This window comes from Giraffa tippelskirchi, chromosome 13 (assembly GCF_054371585.1).
Source record: "Giraffa tippelskirchi isolate mGirTip1 chromosome 13, T2T-mGirTip1v1.2.pri, whole genome shotgun sequence".
Classification (NCBI taxonomy): domain Eukaryota; kingdom Metazoa; phylum Chordata; class Mammalia; order Artiodactyla; family Giraffidae; genus Giraffa; species Giraffa tippelskirchi.
The window spans coordinates 112,113,359-112,125,800 of record NC_137287.1 but is presented as its reverse complement, the minus strand read 5'-3'; the positions used below and the strand labels follow the sequence as shown (position 1 = coordinate 112,125,800).

Below are 12,442 nucleotides of genomic sequence, written 5' to 3'. Positions count from 1 at the left end.
TAGAACAGTCTTATGGACTCTGAGGGAGAAGGTGAGGGTGGGACGTTCTGGGAGAATAGCATTGAAACATGTATATTATCATATGTGAAACAGAACACCATTCCAGGTTCAATGCATGAGACAAATGCTCAGGGCTGGGGCAATGGGATGACCCAGAGGGATGGGATGGGGAGGGAGGTGGGAGGGGGGTTCAGGATGGGGAACACAAGTAAACCCATGGCTGATTCATGTCAATGTATGGCAAAAACCACTACAATATTGTAAAGTAATTAGCCCCCAACTAAAATAAATAAATTTCTTAAAATAAATAAATAAATAATTAAAAAAAAAAAAAAAAAGAATGAGGCCAAAAGAAATATCCAGGTCATCCAGGCCACTGCACAGAGAAGGTAGCCCAGAGGGCTACCTCTGGGCCTCCCTCTCTCCCCTTTCAGCAGCTTAGAGTTAAACAGGCATCCCTGCTCCTACAAAGCAGGAATAAGACTGCTCACTTGTTCACTTGCTGAGCAAAGGGACTGATTACCCAAGAAAGGGAAGTGTCGCCCACAGAAATCAATACATATGAGGCTTTGAAAAGAGCTGGCTGGCTGCACAGGATTAGGTATTGATCCCACTTGTTTTCCCAGTTACTGCTCTGCTCCCCACCTGCGGAGGACACTTCTAATCTCTTCCTAACACCAAACAAGACAAGGAAGCTCAGCCCAGGACAGAGTCGGTGTGTGACGAATGCAGGACATGAAGGAATTGCCAGTACTATATCCAGAAAACCATGAACGCAGGGAACAGAGATCCCCACCCCACTCCTAACACTGTGAAAACTCAGGATTGAGTGGAGGATTCAAACAGAACTGACTGCCCTGGTGTGAAGCCCAGCCTCATGGAACTCTGAGACACCCAGAAAAAAAATTAGGAAGAGGGGACAAGGCTTTTACGTCACTCTCTATTGGTCCTCTATGAAAGAAAATCAGCACCAGGACTTCCCTGGTGGTCCAGTGGTTAAGAATCCACCTTCCAATGCAGGGGGCAGGGATTCGATCCCTGGTCTGGGAACTAAGATCCCACATGCCATGAGGCAAATAAGCCCATGTGCTCCAATGAGGATCCCACATGCCACAACTAAGACAAGATGTAGCCAAATAAATAAATACATATTAAAAAACTAATAATTTATTTAAAAAAAAAGAAAATTAGCACATAAAAATAAGACTAGATTAAAACCTATACAGATATAGTAAGGAAATAACAAAAGAACATTGTTTTGCTTGCCAAATCAGAAAAGTTTTTTTGAATATATTATTGAGTGATAGCAAGTGTTCAAAGAAAAGGAAGCAGTGAATAGATTTTCCAGAGGATAATTTGACAATTCATTTCAAAAGCTGTAAAAGTAATCACATCTTTGGACCAATAATCCCACTTCTAGGAACTGATCTGAAAATGTAATTAAGAATGTGTGCGGCAGTCCAGAGGTTAGGACTCCACGCTCTCACTGCCAAGGACCTGGGGTTCGATCCCTGGTTGGGGAACTAAAATCCATTAAGCTGCACAGCATGGCACAAAAAATAAAAATAAAAATAAAAGATGAGTGTGTATGGCTTTTGTTTCAAGTTAAAAGGAACATGCCCTTTCTTGAGATACAGAGTCAGGGCAAAAGGAAGACTGGTTGTGAAGCCCAGCCTGGTAGGGGCACTACCATGACCAGCTCCAGGATGCTGGGTCATGGAAGGTGCAGACCTGCCACAGAGGAAAACCATACCAAGGTCATGAGATCTTTGGCTACTCAATAAGCATGAGGCCATCCCTGTGTTAGGAATGTGGAGAAGACCCCATGCTTGCCCAAGAGATGGTCACTTTATTAAAGCACCCATCCTAACCTCCAGGTGTTCTGAGTGCCATCTTTGAGTTAGGCCACACCATCAGAGAATGGAAGGACCCTGCTGCTTCAGCCCTCAAAGAACTGCTTCTAAGGAACTTCTCTTGGGCATCCAGCTACTTTCCTATCCTATAGGACTTAAGAAAAAGCCCATGAAACCCAGTATTAACTTTGATCAGATGATTGGGCTGGGAGCCTTATCTGCGATGTGACTCTCCTGAGTGGCTGGTTTGTGTTTTCTCTGTGGTCCCCGTGGTTCATGTCACTGACAGCTAAGAGCCACAATAAGTAGCTGAGACTCTTGTAGAACAGTGTGTGCCCAGATACAGGCATCGCCAGACTCCCTTCTCACCTGTCTTTCACCCCAGAGCTGAGCTGACAGCCTGGATCATGGGGGTCATTTCAATGGCCCTGGAGCCAGGGAAAGTTATGAGGAATCACATGGGTCTAAGCTTATAAATTCAGCCTTGCTCACCTGATGAGTTAATCACCAAGCAAAGCAGCCATGGGCTTCCAGACATGGAGGAAATGGAGGAGGGAAGAGAAATATGCCATTGTTAAGCCCCTCAACAGAACGGACAAGTGGACACAAGAGGGGAAGGGGACGGGGGGATGAATTGGGAGAGTAGGACTGACATAGGTACACTACCATGTGTAAAGCACATAGCGGGTGGGAAGCTGCTGTATCACAGGGAGCTCAGCCCAGTGCTCTGTGATGACCGAGAGGGCTGGGATGGGGGTGCTGGGAGGGAGGTTCTAGAGGGAAGGGATATATGAATACATATAGCAGACTCTCTGTGTTGTACAGCAGAAAATAACACAACAATGTAAAATAACTATTGGTTGTTAAGTCGCTTCAGCCGTATCCAACTCTTTGCAACCCCACAGACTGTAGCCTGCCAGGCTCCTCTGTCCATAGAATTCTCCAGGCAAGAATACTGGAGTGGGTTGCCACTCTCTTCTCCAGAGGATCTTCCTGACCCAGGGATTGAACCCGCGTCTCTTACATCTCTTGCATTAGTAGGAGGGTTTTTTACCACTAGTGCCAAATAAATAAATAAAACAAAAGCCCCTCAACATATTAGGAATGATGTATATGGTATTTATCCTCAGGGTGAAATCTATAACTGGTCCTCATACATGGAGGGTAAGAGAGAGCACCCCAGATTGGCAGGTGCCAAAGAAACTTACACACAAGCCTTGTCTTGGGCACCACAAGATGGCAGATCTCCCCACCTGCTCATCAGAATCTTTTTTTAAAAAAACACCAAAAAACATTTTTGCATTGGGGTATAGCCAATTAATAATGTTGTGATAGTTTCAGGTGAACAGTGAAGGGAGTCAACCCCTACATCTACATGCATCCATTCTCCTCCAAACCCTCCTCCCATCCAGGCTGGCACATAACAGAATCTTAAAGCTTATGAAGAGGTCTTAACAGGGTTTAGTCATACACAGCCATCCAGATGATCTAAACACACACTTTTTCCTCTCAAGGCTGTGTTCTCACAACAACACTCACTGTGTGGGAACAGTGGGTAGAACGTACATCCCAAGCACAGAAGGTGGAGCCTCCAGTTGCCCTGGTCCCACTCAAGGGTCAGCCTGCAGGCACGTCCTCTCAATGACCTCTTCCAACACTGATGGGTGTTGAGATAAGTACCCCAGCTCCTTGTTCCTTGGGAGATGGGGGAGTAACAGTGAGACAAGTTCTGCATTGCCTCCCAGAGACCCCCAGCAGGGCTGAGCCCCAGCTACCCACAGTGTTGACTTTCTCCACGCTGCACCCTTTACTGCCTTCTTCCCTGACCCTGTCTCACCTGCCTCTCCCGCTACTGATGCTCCTGGAATTACCTCCTAAACACACTCCTTGCCCTTGAATCCTCTCAGGGTCTGATCCTGAGAGGCCCCCTCAAAACAGACGAGAGCCAGAGACATTGAGATAATTATAAATCTTGGTTAGATTTTAAAATGCTATAGATGCAAATAATAATCATTGCATTCCTTCCAGGTGAGACAGGCCTGGGACCTGAGACCCTATGCTGCAGTGCTTGCACCTGGACACACCTCACCTGGAGCTACAAAATACAGAGTAACTACCCGGGACTAAAAACAGCTGTGTGCATGTGCAGTTGGGGCAAATTCTAGACCAAAAGACACAAAGACCAAAAAACCCAGCTGCAGTTTCTGAAGTAGCGAGAGCAAAAAAAACTGAGTGTCTGGAGAAAAAGCAGGGTACTGCGCATGCCCCCTGCACACAACACTGTCTAAGCCATCCTTCCAGCACACTCCTACCCTCACCCCATATAAGGAATGAGCTCACCAACTAGGGGAGCAAGCAAGGGAACCTGTTACTTGTCTTTGCTCCCTCCCGCAGCCAGTGCAGGAGCCCTACCTAATAAAGCCTTGCCTGAATTTCCTGTCTGGGCTCTAGTCAATGTCTATTGACTGGGGAAGGCCAAGAACCCTACCTAGTTGGTATCCCAGGGATGAAGTTCTATGTTAGCCCCAGAAAGGGCACAGGGTACGAAAGAGGGCAGGAGGAGGAACCAAGCTGCAGAAATGAATGAGATACGGTCCCCACCTCGGACAGAGCTGACAATTTAGTTGGGGGCCGGGGAGCTGACTTATAACGACCCAGGAAAACAGAGAAGAAAAAGCAGGAAATGGAAGATGCATCAAGCCAGCTTTAAGTCTCCAGATTAGACCCTTATGTTTACAATAGAAACAGGACCCACTACCAACCACCGTTCCCTTAAGTGGAGATCCACCAAGCCTCCTGGGTCTGGGGCAGCAAAGATTATAAAATGTTTTCACAAGCCATTATTACTTTTCACCTTCAAAAGAGACTTCTAGGTAGATGGGAATTGTATTTTCATCATTCATGTCAGGTCCAAATGTGTACATGTCAGAGCAGAAGTCTTGCTTCTATTCTAGCTCACGAGTCACAAGCTGCTCTGTGTTGCTCTAGACTGACATGAGGACAGAAGTCAGTCAGGACCCCATTCTGCTAAGAGTTTTCTCAGCTAAGCTGAACTGCTGATTTCTGTTGAAGGAATACCCAGCCACCACCCTGCCCCCGGTCAGCTGTGAAGCCTGAGAAGGGGGACATCTCCAGAAGGAAGGCTTCCTGGGGGCTCAATTTGGAGCCAAGCTGAGAATGGAGACTCAGTCTCCATCTCAGAAAGTGAGATGCTCCCAGCTCTTCTCCTAACTTCACCTACCAAGCTCGTGTTTTCTACCTCCCGACCTCCTGCACCCACCTTCCCAGTCTGGCCAGGCCTCTCCACTCCCAGGGGACACTTCCTGCTGCCCCCTTGCCAACCCCCACCCTATTCTCCACCTCCCACCCCAGGGAACCAGAGAGATAGCAGAATTCTGGTTTCCATAGCAACGCTGCCAGGTTCACAAGGCCTGTGTTTGCACTCAGCTCGGTGTAACTGTCAGCGGCCAAGGTAACTTCAAGTCAGTCTTCGAGGTTAATTTGTCTGCAGCTTTCTCTGCATGGAAGCCCCCCGTTGGGAAGAAAGGTGAGTCATCAGCTCAAACCACCCCATTAAGCCAGGATCAAATCCAGTGGTCCCACGCATACCTGAGGAGGCCCACTAACTGGTCCATTATCTAATAATCAGCCCACAATCTCCGAGTAGCTCGTGGGCAGCATTGGAGGGTGCATGGAACTCCCAGCCTTAGCTAGCATGTGTTGATACTGCAGTAAGGGCTGGGGCTCCCCAAGTCCTCTCTCTCGGCCCTGCCCCCAAGTTAAAGGCTGGTGGACAGAAGGGGGAGACACAGGTACCAGCTCCAAGGAGGGACCTGGGGAGCTAGACCTGCATGGTTGGCTAGTTATCAGGAAACACTGGTCCTTGTGTCCAACTCCCAGTTCAGAGGGGATTTTGACAACCTCCTTAGTACCCATCAGAGCCAAGTCTTGACAGGCAAGAGCAGTCTTCCCAACAGGAGGACCCTGTCCTCCCCAAGCCCTCAAACACTTGCTCCACGGTCTGCACTATAATGAGGGCCTCTTCGCTGCCAGAGGCTCGATCATAAGAGACCTGATCTCTAGCGCTGGCTGTTCACGGGGCTCCAGAGACAATGGCTGCTCATGCTCTGCAGCTAAAGTCTGGGATGGCTGTAGGTGCAATGCTCAGAAAAGAAGGTGGCCTGGTGCAGATTCCTGCCTGTGTTCAGGTGGGTGTGTGCTCGTGGATGGACAGGTCAGTTACTGGCCGCCAGGGTTAGGGGAGGGCTTTCAGCGTAATTTTTAACCCACTGCAATTGGACAACATATTAAAACATTTACTTTGTGGACGGCACATTCCAATATCTTTACTAGAACAAGCGAAATGACAAAGGAGCAAGAGAGCAACTGTCAGCATCGAATTAAGTTGAGCACTCTCTACATATTATATTATCAAATACCTACCACCGCCCTATGACGGAGACTGTTTCTCACAGATAAGGAAATGAGGTTCAGAAGAGTGAAGTGACTCACCCAGGGTCACACAGCCAGGAAGCAGTGCTGCTGAAATTTGAACCGAGAACTCTGCCACTCCAAATCCCATCTTGCTGATACTGTTCCACGTCTTCTAAAACTGGAAGAGACAGTTAAAAGGCAATTTTAAATGCAGCAGAATGCGCACCACCATCTATCATGGGGGATTTGTTGGATTGAGGAGTCTCTCCCATTAAAGGAGACAGGGATAGGGAAAGGTGGGAAGTTTTCAGTGAAAAGCGAACCAGCGTCACCTGAAAACATCAGTGTCACCAAGGTGAAATTTCTCTAATCAGAATAAGGCTGTGGAGGACTTCCCTGGTGGTCAAGTGGATAAGAATCTGCCTGCCAATGGAGGGGACATTGGTTCCATCCCCTGGTCCAGGAAGATTCCACATATCGCAGGGCAACTAAACTGTGCACCACAACCATGGAACCCACGCCCTAGACCCCATGCCTCACAAGAAGAAAAGCCACTGCAATGAGAAGCCCACACACCGCAACTAGGGAGTAGTCCCCACTCTTCGCAACTAGAGAAAACCCACCCACAGCAATGAAGATCCAGTGCAACCAAAAAGAGAAAATAAAATTAATTAATTAGAAAAAAAAGAATAAGATGGCAGACTGGAAAGTCCAGGCTGAGGAATGAGAGTAGTAGGCTGAGAATTCAAGCTTCCTAATTTCTGCTGATTCACAACCTCGGGAGCTTCCCAGGTGAAATCTGAAACCAGCCGTCATACACGGAGAACCGGCTGAAGGAGGCAGACAGTCCAGGTTAACAGGTGGCAAGTTTTAAGCAAGTAATTCAGGAGGGTTGTCTTGGGCACCTTAAGATGAATAGACCTCCACACCTACCCATCAGTCTCTTAAATGTTTAGAAGCTTAGCGGGGTTCAGCCATGGACACAGTCCAGAGGCTCTCAACACCTTATCCTCTCTGGCTGAGTCCTTGAAAATGGTTCCCACTCTGGGGATGGAGGGCAGAACTTAGATCCCAAAAAAACAGACGGGGGAGGGGGGACGCCTCTGACTGCCCTGGTCCAGCTCGCAGGTCAATCAGAGATCATGTCCTCTCCTTGACCTCCTCCATCTGTCCACACTGTTATGTGAACGAAAAATAAACACCTGGCAGTACCATCGAGGGAGTCTGCGGAGTCAGAGTTGGTGCTCACTTAGTCTGTCTGGGCATTGAGAAATTGGAGTCCAGGCTCACCATGCCTGTTGGGATGGTGGAGGCTGTGGGGAGTGGGGTTTGTCCAGCAAAGCCACAATGAAATAAGGGACACGGCCCATGAGGTTGACATGTGTAGCAATCGAAGCAGAGGAGCTGGTCTGTGTAATCAGGAGATTGGTTGCACCCAGGACAGTTGGGAAAAATAAGTAACCAGACTTATTGGTTGCACCCAAGGCAAGCCAGGTTTCTCATCATCAGAGGAAGAACATGCAAATATGGAAAGGAGAGAGGCTAGAAGCTGGATTGAAATTGGAGACATCAACGTGAACTCACAATGTTTAATATCTACAAATGAATGTATGACAAGCGTTTAATCATGAAGAAACTTCAGACTAAGGAGATAATCTGAGAAACATTCTATAAAGTATCCGGCTAGTGCTCCTTAAAAATGTCAAAGATATGAAAGACATGAAAAAACTGAGAGACTGTTCCAGACTGGAGTGGACTAAAGAGATATGACAACTGAATATAAGGTAGGATCCTGGACCAGGAACACAAAGGTGCTTACAAAGGATGTTTATTGATGCAACTGGCAAGATTTGAATGAATCTGCGGATTGCATAGTATTACTGTATCAATGTTAATGTCATTGTTTTTCTATTTTTACTTGGATAATATAAAGGACTCTTTGGGGAAAATACACACTGAAATATTTAGAAGTAATTAGCCATGCTATCTGTAACTTACTCTCAAATGGTTCATAAAAGAGACACACACCGAAAGAGTAAATATGATAAAATAGTAACAACCGAAGAATTGGATTAAGAATATAAAGAAGTCCTTTGCTCAATTCTTGCAACTTTTCTATAGACTTTAAATTGTATATTAAAAAACTTAAAGCATTCTATTTTGTTCCATTACTACAGTCTGTGTGTGTGAGTTGCTCAATCGTGTCCAACTCTTTGCAACCCCATGGACCACAGCCACCAGGCTCCTCTGTCCATGGAATTCTCCAGGCAAGAATACTGGAGTGGGTAGCCATTCCCTTCTCCAGGGGATCTTCCCAACCCAGGGATAGAACCCAGTCTCCCAGATTCTTTACCATCTGAGCCACCAGGGAAGCTCCTTCTACAGCCTAGCCAACACTAACTAATATAGTATGTTCAACTATTTTTCCCTAGTAGGAGTTAGACTCTATCATTATAATAAATATGTATTGAGAGCCCTCTGTGTACCAAGCACTGTGCCAGGGAGATAGGACTAAAGAAGACAGGCATGGCCCCTGCCCACATGGAGCTTCCAGTGAAATATGGTAGATATTAAACAGATTATGTCATTTTTTATCACAATTATGGTTAAGTGTTGGGGGAGGTTTTACAATAGGGTAATCTAGTCTCATCTAGCGGGTGTCAGGGATGTTTTCTCCAAAGTAAATAGTGTTTAACAGTTAAAGGAAGCTACCCCAAGGAAAATCTATCAGCTGCAGTTGAAATAGATGTGCTAGGGCCTCCCTGGTGATCCAACAGTTAAGACTTCATCTTCCAATGCAGGAGATGCAGGTTCATTTCTCTGGTCGAGAAGCTAAGATCCCACATGCCACACAGCCAAAAAAATAAAAAACAGAGGGAATACTGTAACAAATCCAATAAAGACTTTAAAAATAGTCCACATCGAGTAAGAGTGCTTAAGTGTTGAATATTCTATCATGATATTTGCAAGGTCCTCGACCTCCCCTAATGAAACTATTATTATGAAAATGTTGAGAAAATGTCAGTGTGTACTGAGTCCACCCAAAGATTGCCACTGATATTTGAATAATTTTAGATTCCCTGATTCTATCCTTGTCATATTATGATGTATTATTTATACCGTAACCGGAGGATTCTTTTGAAAACACTGATAAGATGATACCCCTCTCAGCTTCAAAACTGCCAACGATTTTACATCTGTATCTGTTATCTATTGTCTCAATAATACTGTATAGCAAATAACCACAAAACCCCAGTGGAATATAATCACAAACATGAGCGGTTCTGCTGATTGGATTGGGCTCAGCTGATCTTGGTTAAGTTCATGCAATAAACCAAGGGGTGAGCTGCACATTGTTTGATCTCTCAACTGGATAATTGGATTGCCCCAGCCACTGTTCCACAGTTCTAGTCTCCAGCAGGCTGGCCAAGGCAAAGGAGCTAGGGTGAGGAAGCCCAATCGTGCAGTGTTTCTCAACCCTCCACTTGAATTGTTTGCTAATATCCCATTGGTGAAAGCAAGTGACACAGCCAAGCCCAGAATCACATGTTAAGTTACATAACAACAGTCATGCATATAAGGAGGAGTGAAGAACTGGAGTCACAGCATCTCACAAAGAATAAAATCCAGATGCCTCACCATAGCCTACATGACCTGGCCCTCCCGACCTCAAATGTCATCCTGTTTTCTTGATTGCTAGTTTTCAGTGTTTAGTATAGACTCTGGAACATAATAAGTGCTCAATAAATGTTTCTTCAGTGAATGAATGAATGAAAGTTGTGGTCTCCTCTTGGCAGGTGCTGATTAATTGGGCATGAATTTGTCTCTAAAAAAATTCAACATGGTTGTTTACTTTTTCATTTCAGTGTGTATCATAGAGATATCATTACAAATTGGGCTTTATTTCAGGTACGAATTTGATATTTACCCCATAAATTTCTGGAAGTGTGATAGCATGGTGGTGCCTCCTTTCAGTAAATACTCTGGGATTAGAGAAGAGGCCTCAGGCTGCAGACAAATCAGAAAAAGAGATTTCCCCAAATCATTGTTATTGCAATACCTCTGACAGAAGGGCTGATTTAGGCGCTTGTTATCTCCTGAGATGTTCTGAGCCTATGGTATGAATTTAGGGAGCCTTGTGCAGTTATACGGTTTTGGTAAATCCTATACTCCAACTTGTTTTTTCTGGGAGCATGTTAAAGAGTTACTATGGACTCTAAAGGCCAGACTGTCATTTCCACATCAGCGTTTGTTCACTCTGTGTCCCCAGCACATAGCTCAGGGGGCTAGAAACAAGTCTTTGTGGAGTGAATGGATGATCCAGGTAAAACGAAGTAAGATAATGAGAATGAAGAGAATATTAAGAGTGACAGGGACTTCCCTGGTGGCCCAGTGGCTAAGACTCTGCACTCCCAATGTGTGTGTGTTGGGGTGGGGGTGGGGGGCTGCGGGGGGTGTGTGCTGCGTTTAATCCCTGGTCAGGGAACTAGATCCCTCATGCCACAACAAAAATCAAAGATCCTGAGTGCCGCAAACAAGACCTGGCATAGCCAAAAAATAATTTTTTATAATGATGGAAGAGTAGAACTGACTTGATTTGGGATAGAGAGGTGGACAACAAAGTCAGTGAGGACCTCCGGGTCTTTGGAATCTAGAGGCCCAGGAGCCGAACTTGCAGAGTTCTCTAGGAGTCGGGAACAATGTAGCCAATTCTCTTCAACGTCCCAGCCGTAATCCCCAAGTCCCCTTAGTCTTTCTATGCACACCAGCCTCACTTCCAGCAGTGACACCTACAACTTTGCCAGTGGCCTGCCTTCAGGCTTTTTGCCGTGGTAAGCATCTACCTAGTGCTTGAGAGTTAACATCCTCCGATGGGTATGGGGGTACAACTATCCCAGCTCCCTCACCTTTTGAGATAAATCTGATGTATGTATTTTTTGAGGTCTCTCAAAGGTTTCCCCGCGGAGTTAACCTCCAGTGGCCTAGTGTGGTGGTAGTGGTGTTCGTCGCTCAGTCGTGTCCAACTCTTTATGACCCCAGAGTAGCTGGAATAATAACCCATTTCTATGTACTGCCTTTCCTTCCTTAGATTAATTCCCCACCTACTTGTACTCCTGGCAACTCCCAATAAAGTGCTTGCACCTGAATCCACAGCTTAGTGTCCACTCTGGGGGAAACCCACGCTAAGACAGATAGTTTGTGAGTAAAGCAATCGTAGTATGAGGGCTAAGCTCCAGGAAAACATCTTGCAACCCACACGGGAGAACTGGAAGGACCCCCTTTTGCACCCCCGCCTCCCTAATCCAGTGTTTCCCTTTCCCACTCATCCTCGGGCTCATCTCTGAGGATCCCAAAGCGCCTGGAATGAGAAGTTTTCGCTATTTATTTCGCAGGATGCAGAATCCATTTTTGTTTTATCTCTTTCCAGACAGTTGATTTGTTTTAATGGACCGCTCTTCCGCCTGTGCATAATTCTTCTCTAAATTAAATTCTCTTCTCAGCCCCACGTAATACACACTGGGCTGTTAGCTCATTACTTTTACATCCTCCCTTGTTCTGTTTATGTGAAGGTTTAATTAACTATGAATTGCTGTGTAGGCAACAGGAAAAAGCCCACTCCCCAGGTGGCTGTGTGGGACGCAACTCCACGAGGAAAGAGAAGCAATAGAGTCTGTGGGAAGTCTCTAGAAGTGAGGAGAGAGCGTGAAGATTTTCGTCCTCTCTCTACCACTTTCAGTGAGTCATTATTCACTAAAAATGTATTAAGTTGCTGTTGTGTGCTGGGCATCATTCTAGGTGTGAGAGTGGTGAATCAGAGAGACACGGGCCCTGCCCTCACAGCGTTTACAGTCTGCCAGGGAGACCAGACAGAGTGTCTTAAGTTATGTATTGAACAAATCGCTTCCAACAACAATAAACATTTATTATATATCACGTTTTCAATTCCAGTAGCTCAAATGTGATCACATGTGGGTCAGATACTTAGGAGCAGCTTGACTGGGAGGTTCTGGCTGAAGGTCTCTTGTGAGATGATTGTCTGCAGTTAAAGTCATCTCGGCTGCAGTCATCCAAAGGCTTCACTGGGTTGATGGATCACCTCCAAGATGTGTCATTCACGTGGCTGGCAAGTTTGTCCTGGTTTTTGGCAGGAGGTC

General features: G+C 45.9%; 1 long non-coding RNA gene across 1 annotated transcript in view; it reads right to left on the bottom strand.

Annotated features, from left to right (window-relative positions):
- LOC145532284 (uncharacterized) overlaps nt 1–5,223 on the bottom strand; it is a 59,324-nt gene extending 54,101 nt beyond the window's left edge. The window contains exons 1-2 of the long non-coding RNA XR_014073126.1: nt 5,134–5,223; nt 3,393–3,548 (exon numbers count right to left, since the gene is read on the bottom strand). This is a non-coding gene — a long non-coding RNA (uncharacterized LOC145532284). The remainder of the gene's footprint in view (nt 1–3,392; nt 3,549–5,133) is intronic.
- Nucleotides 5,224–12,442: the final 7,219 nt, after the last annotated feature.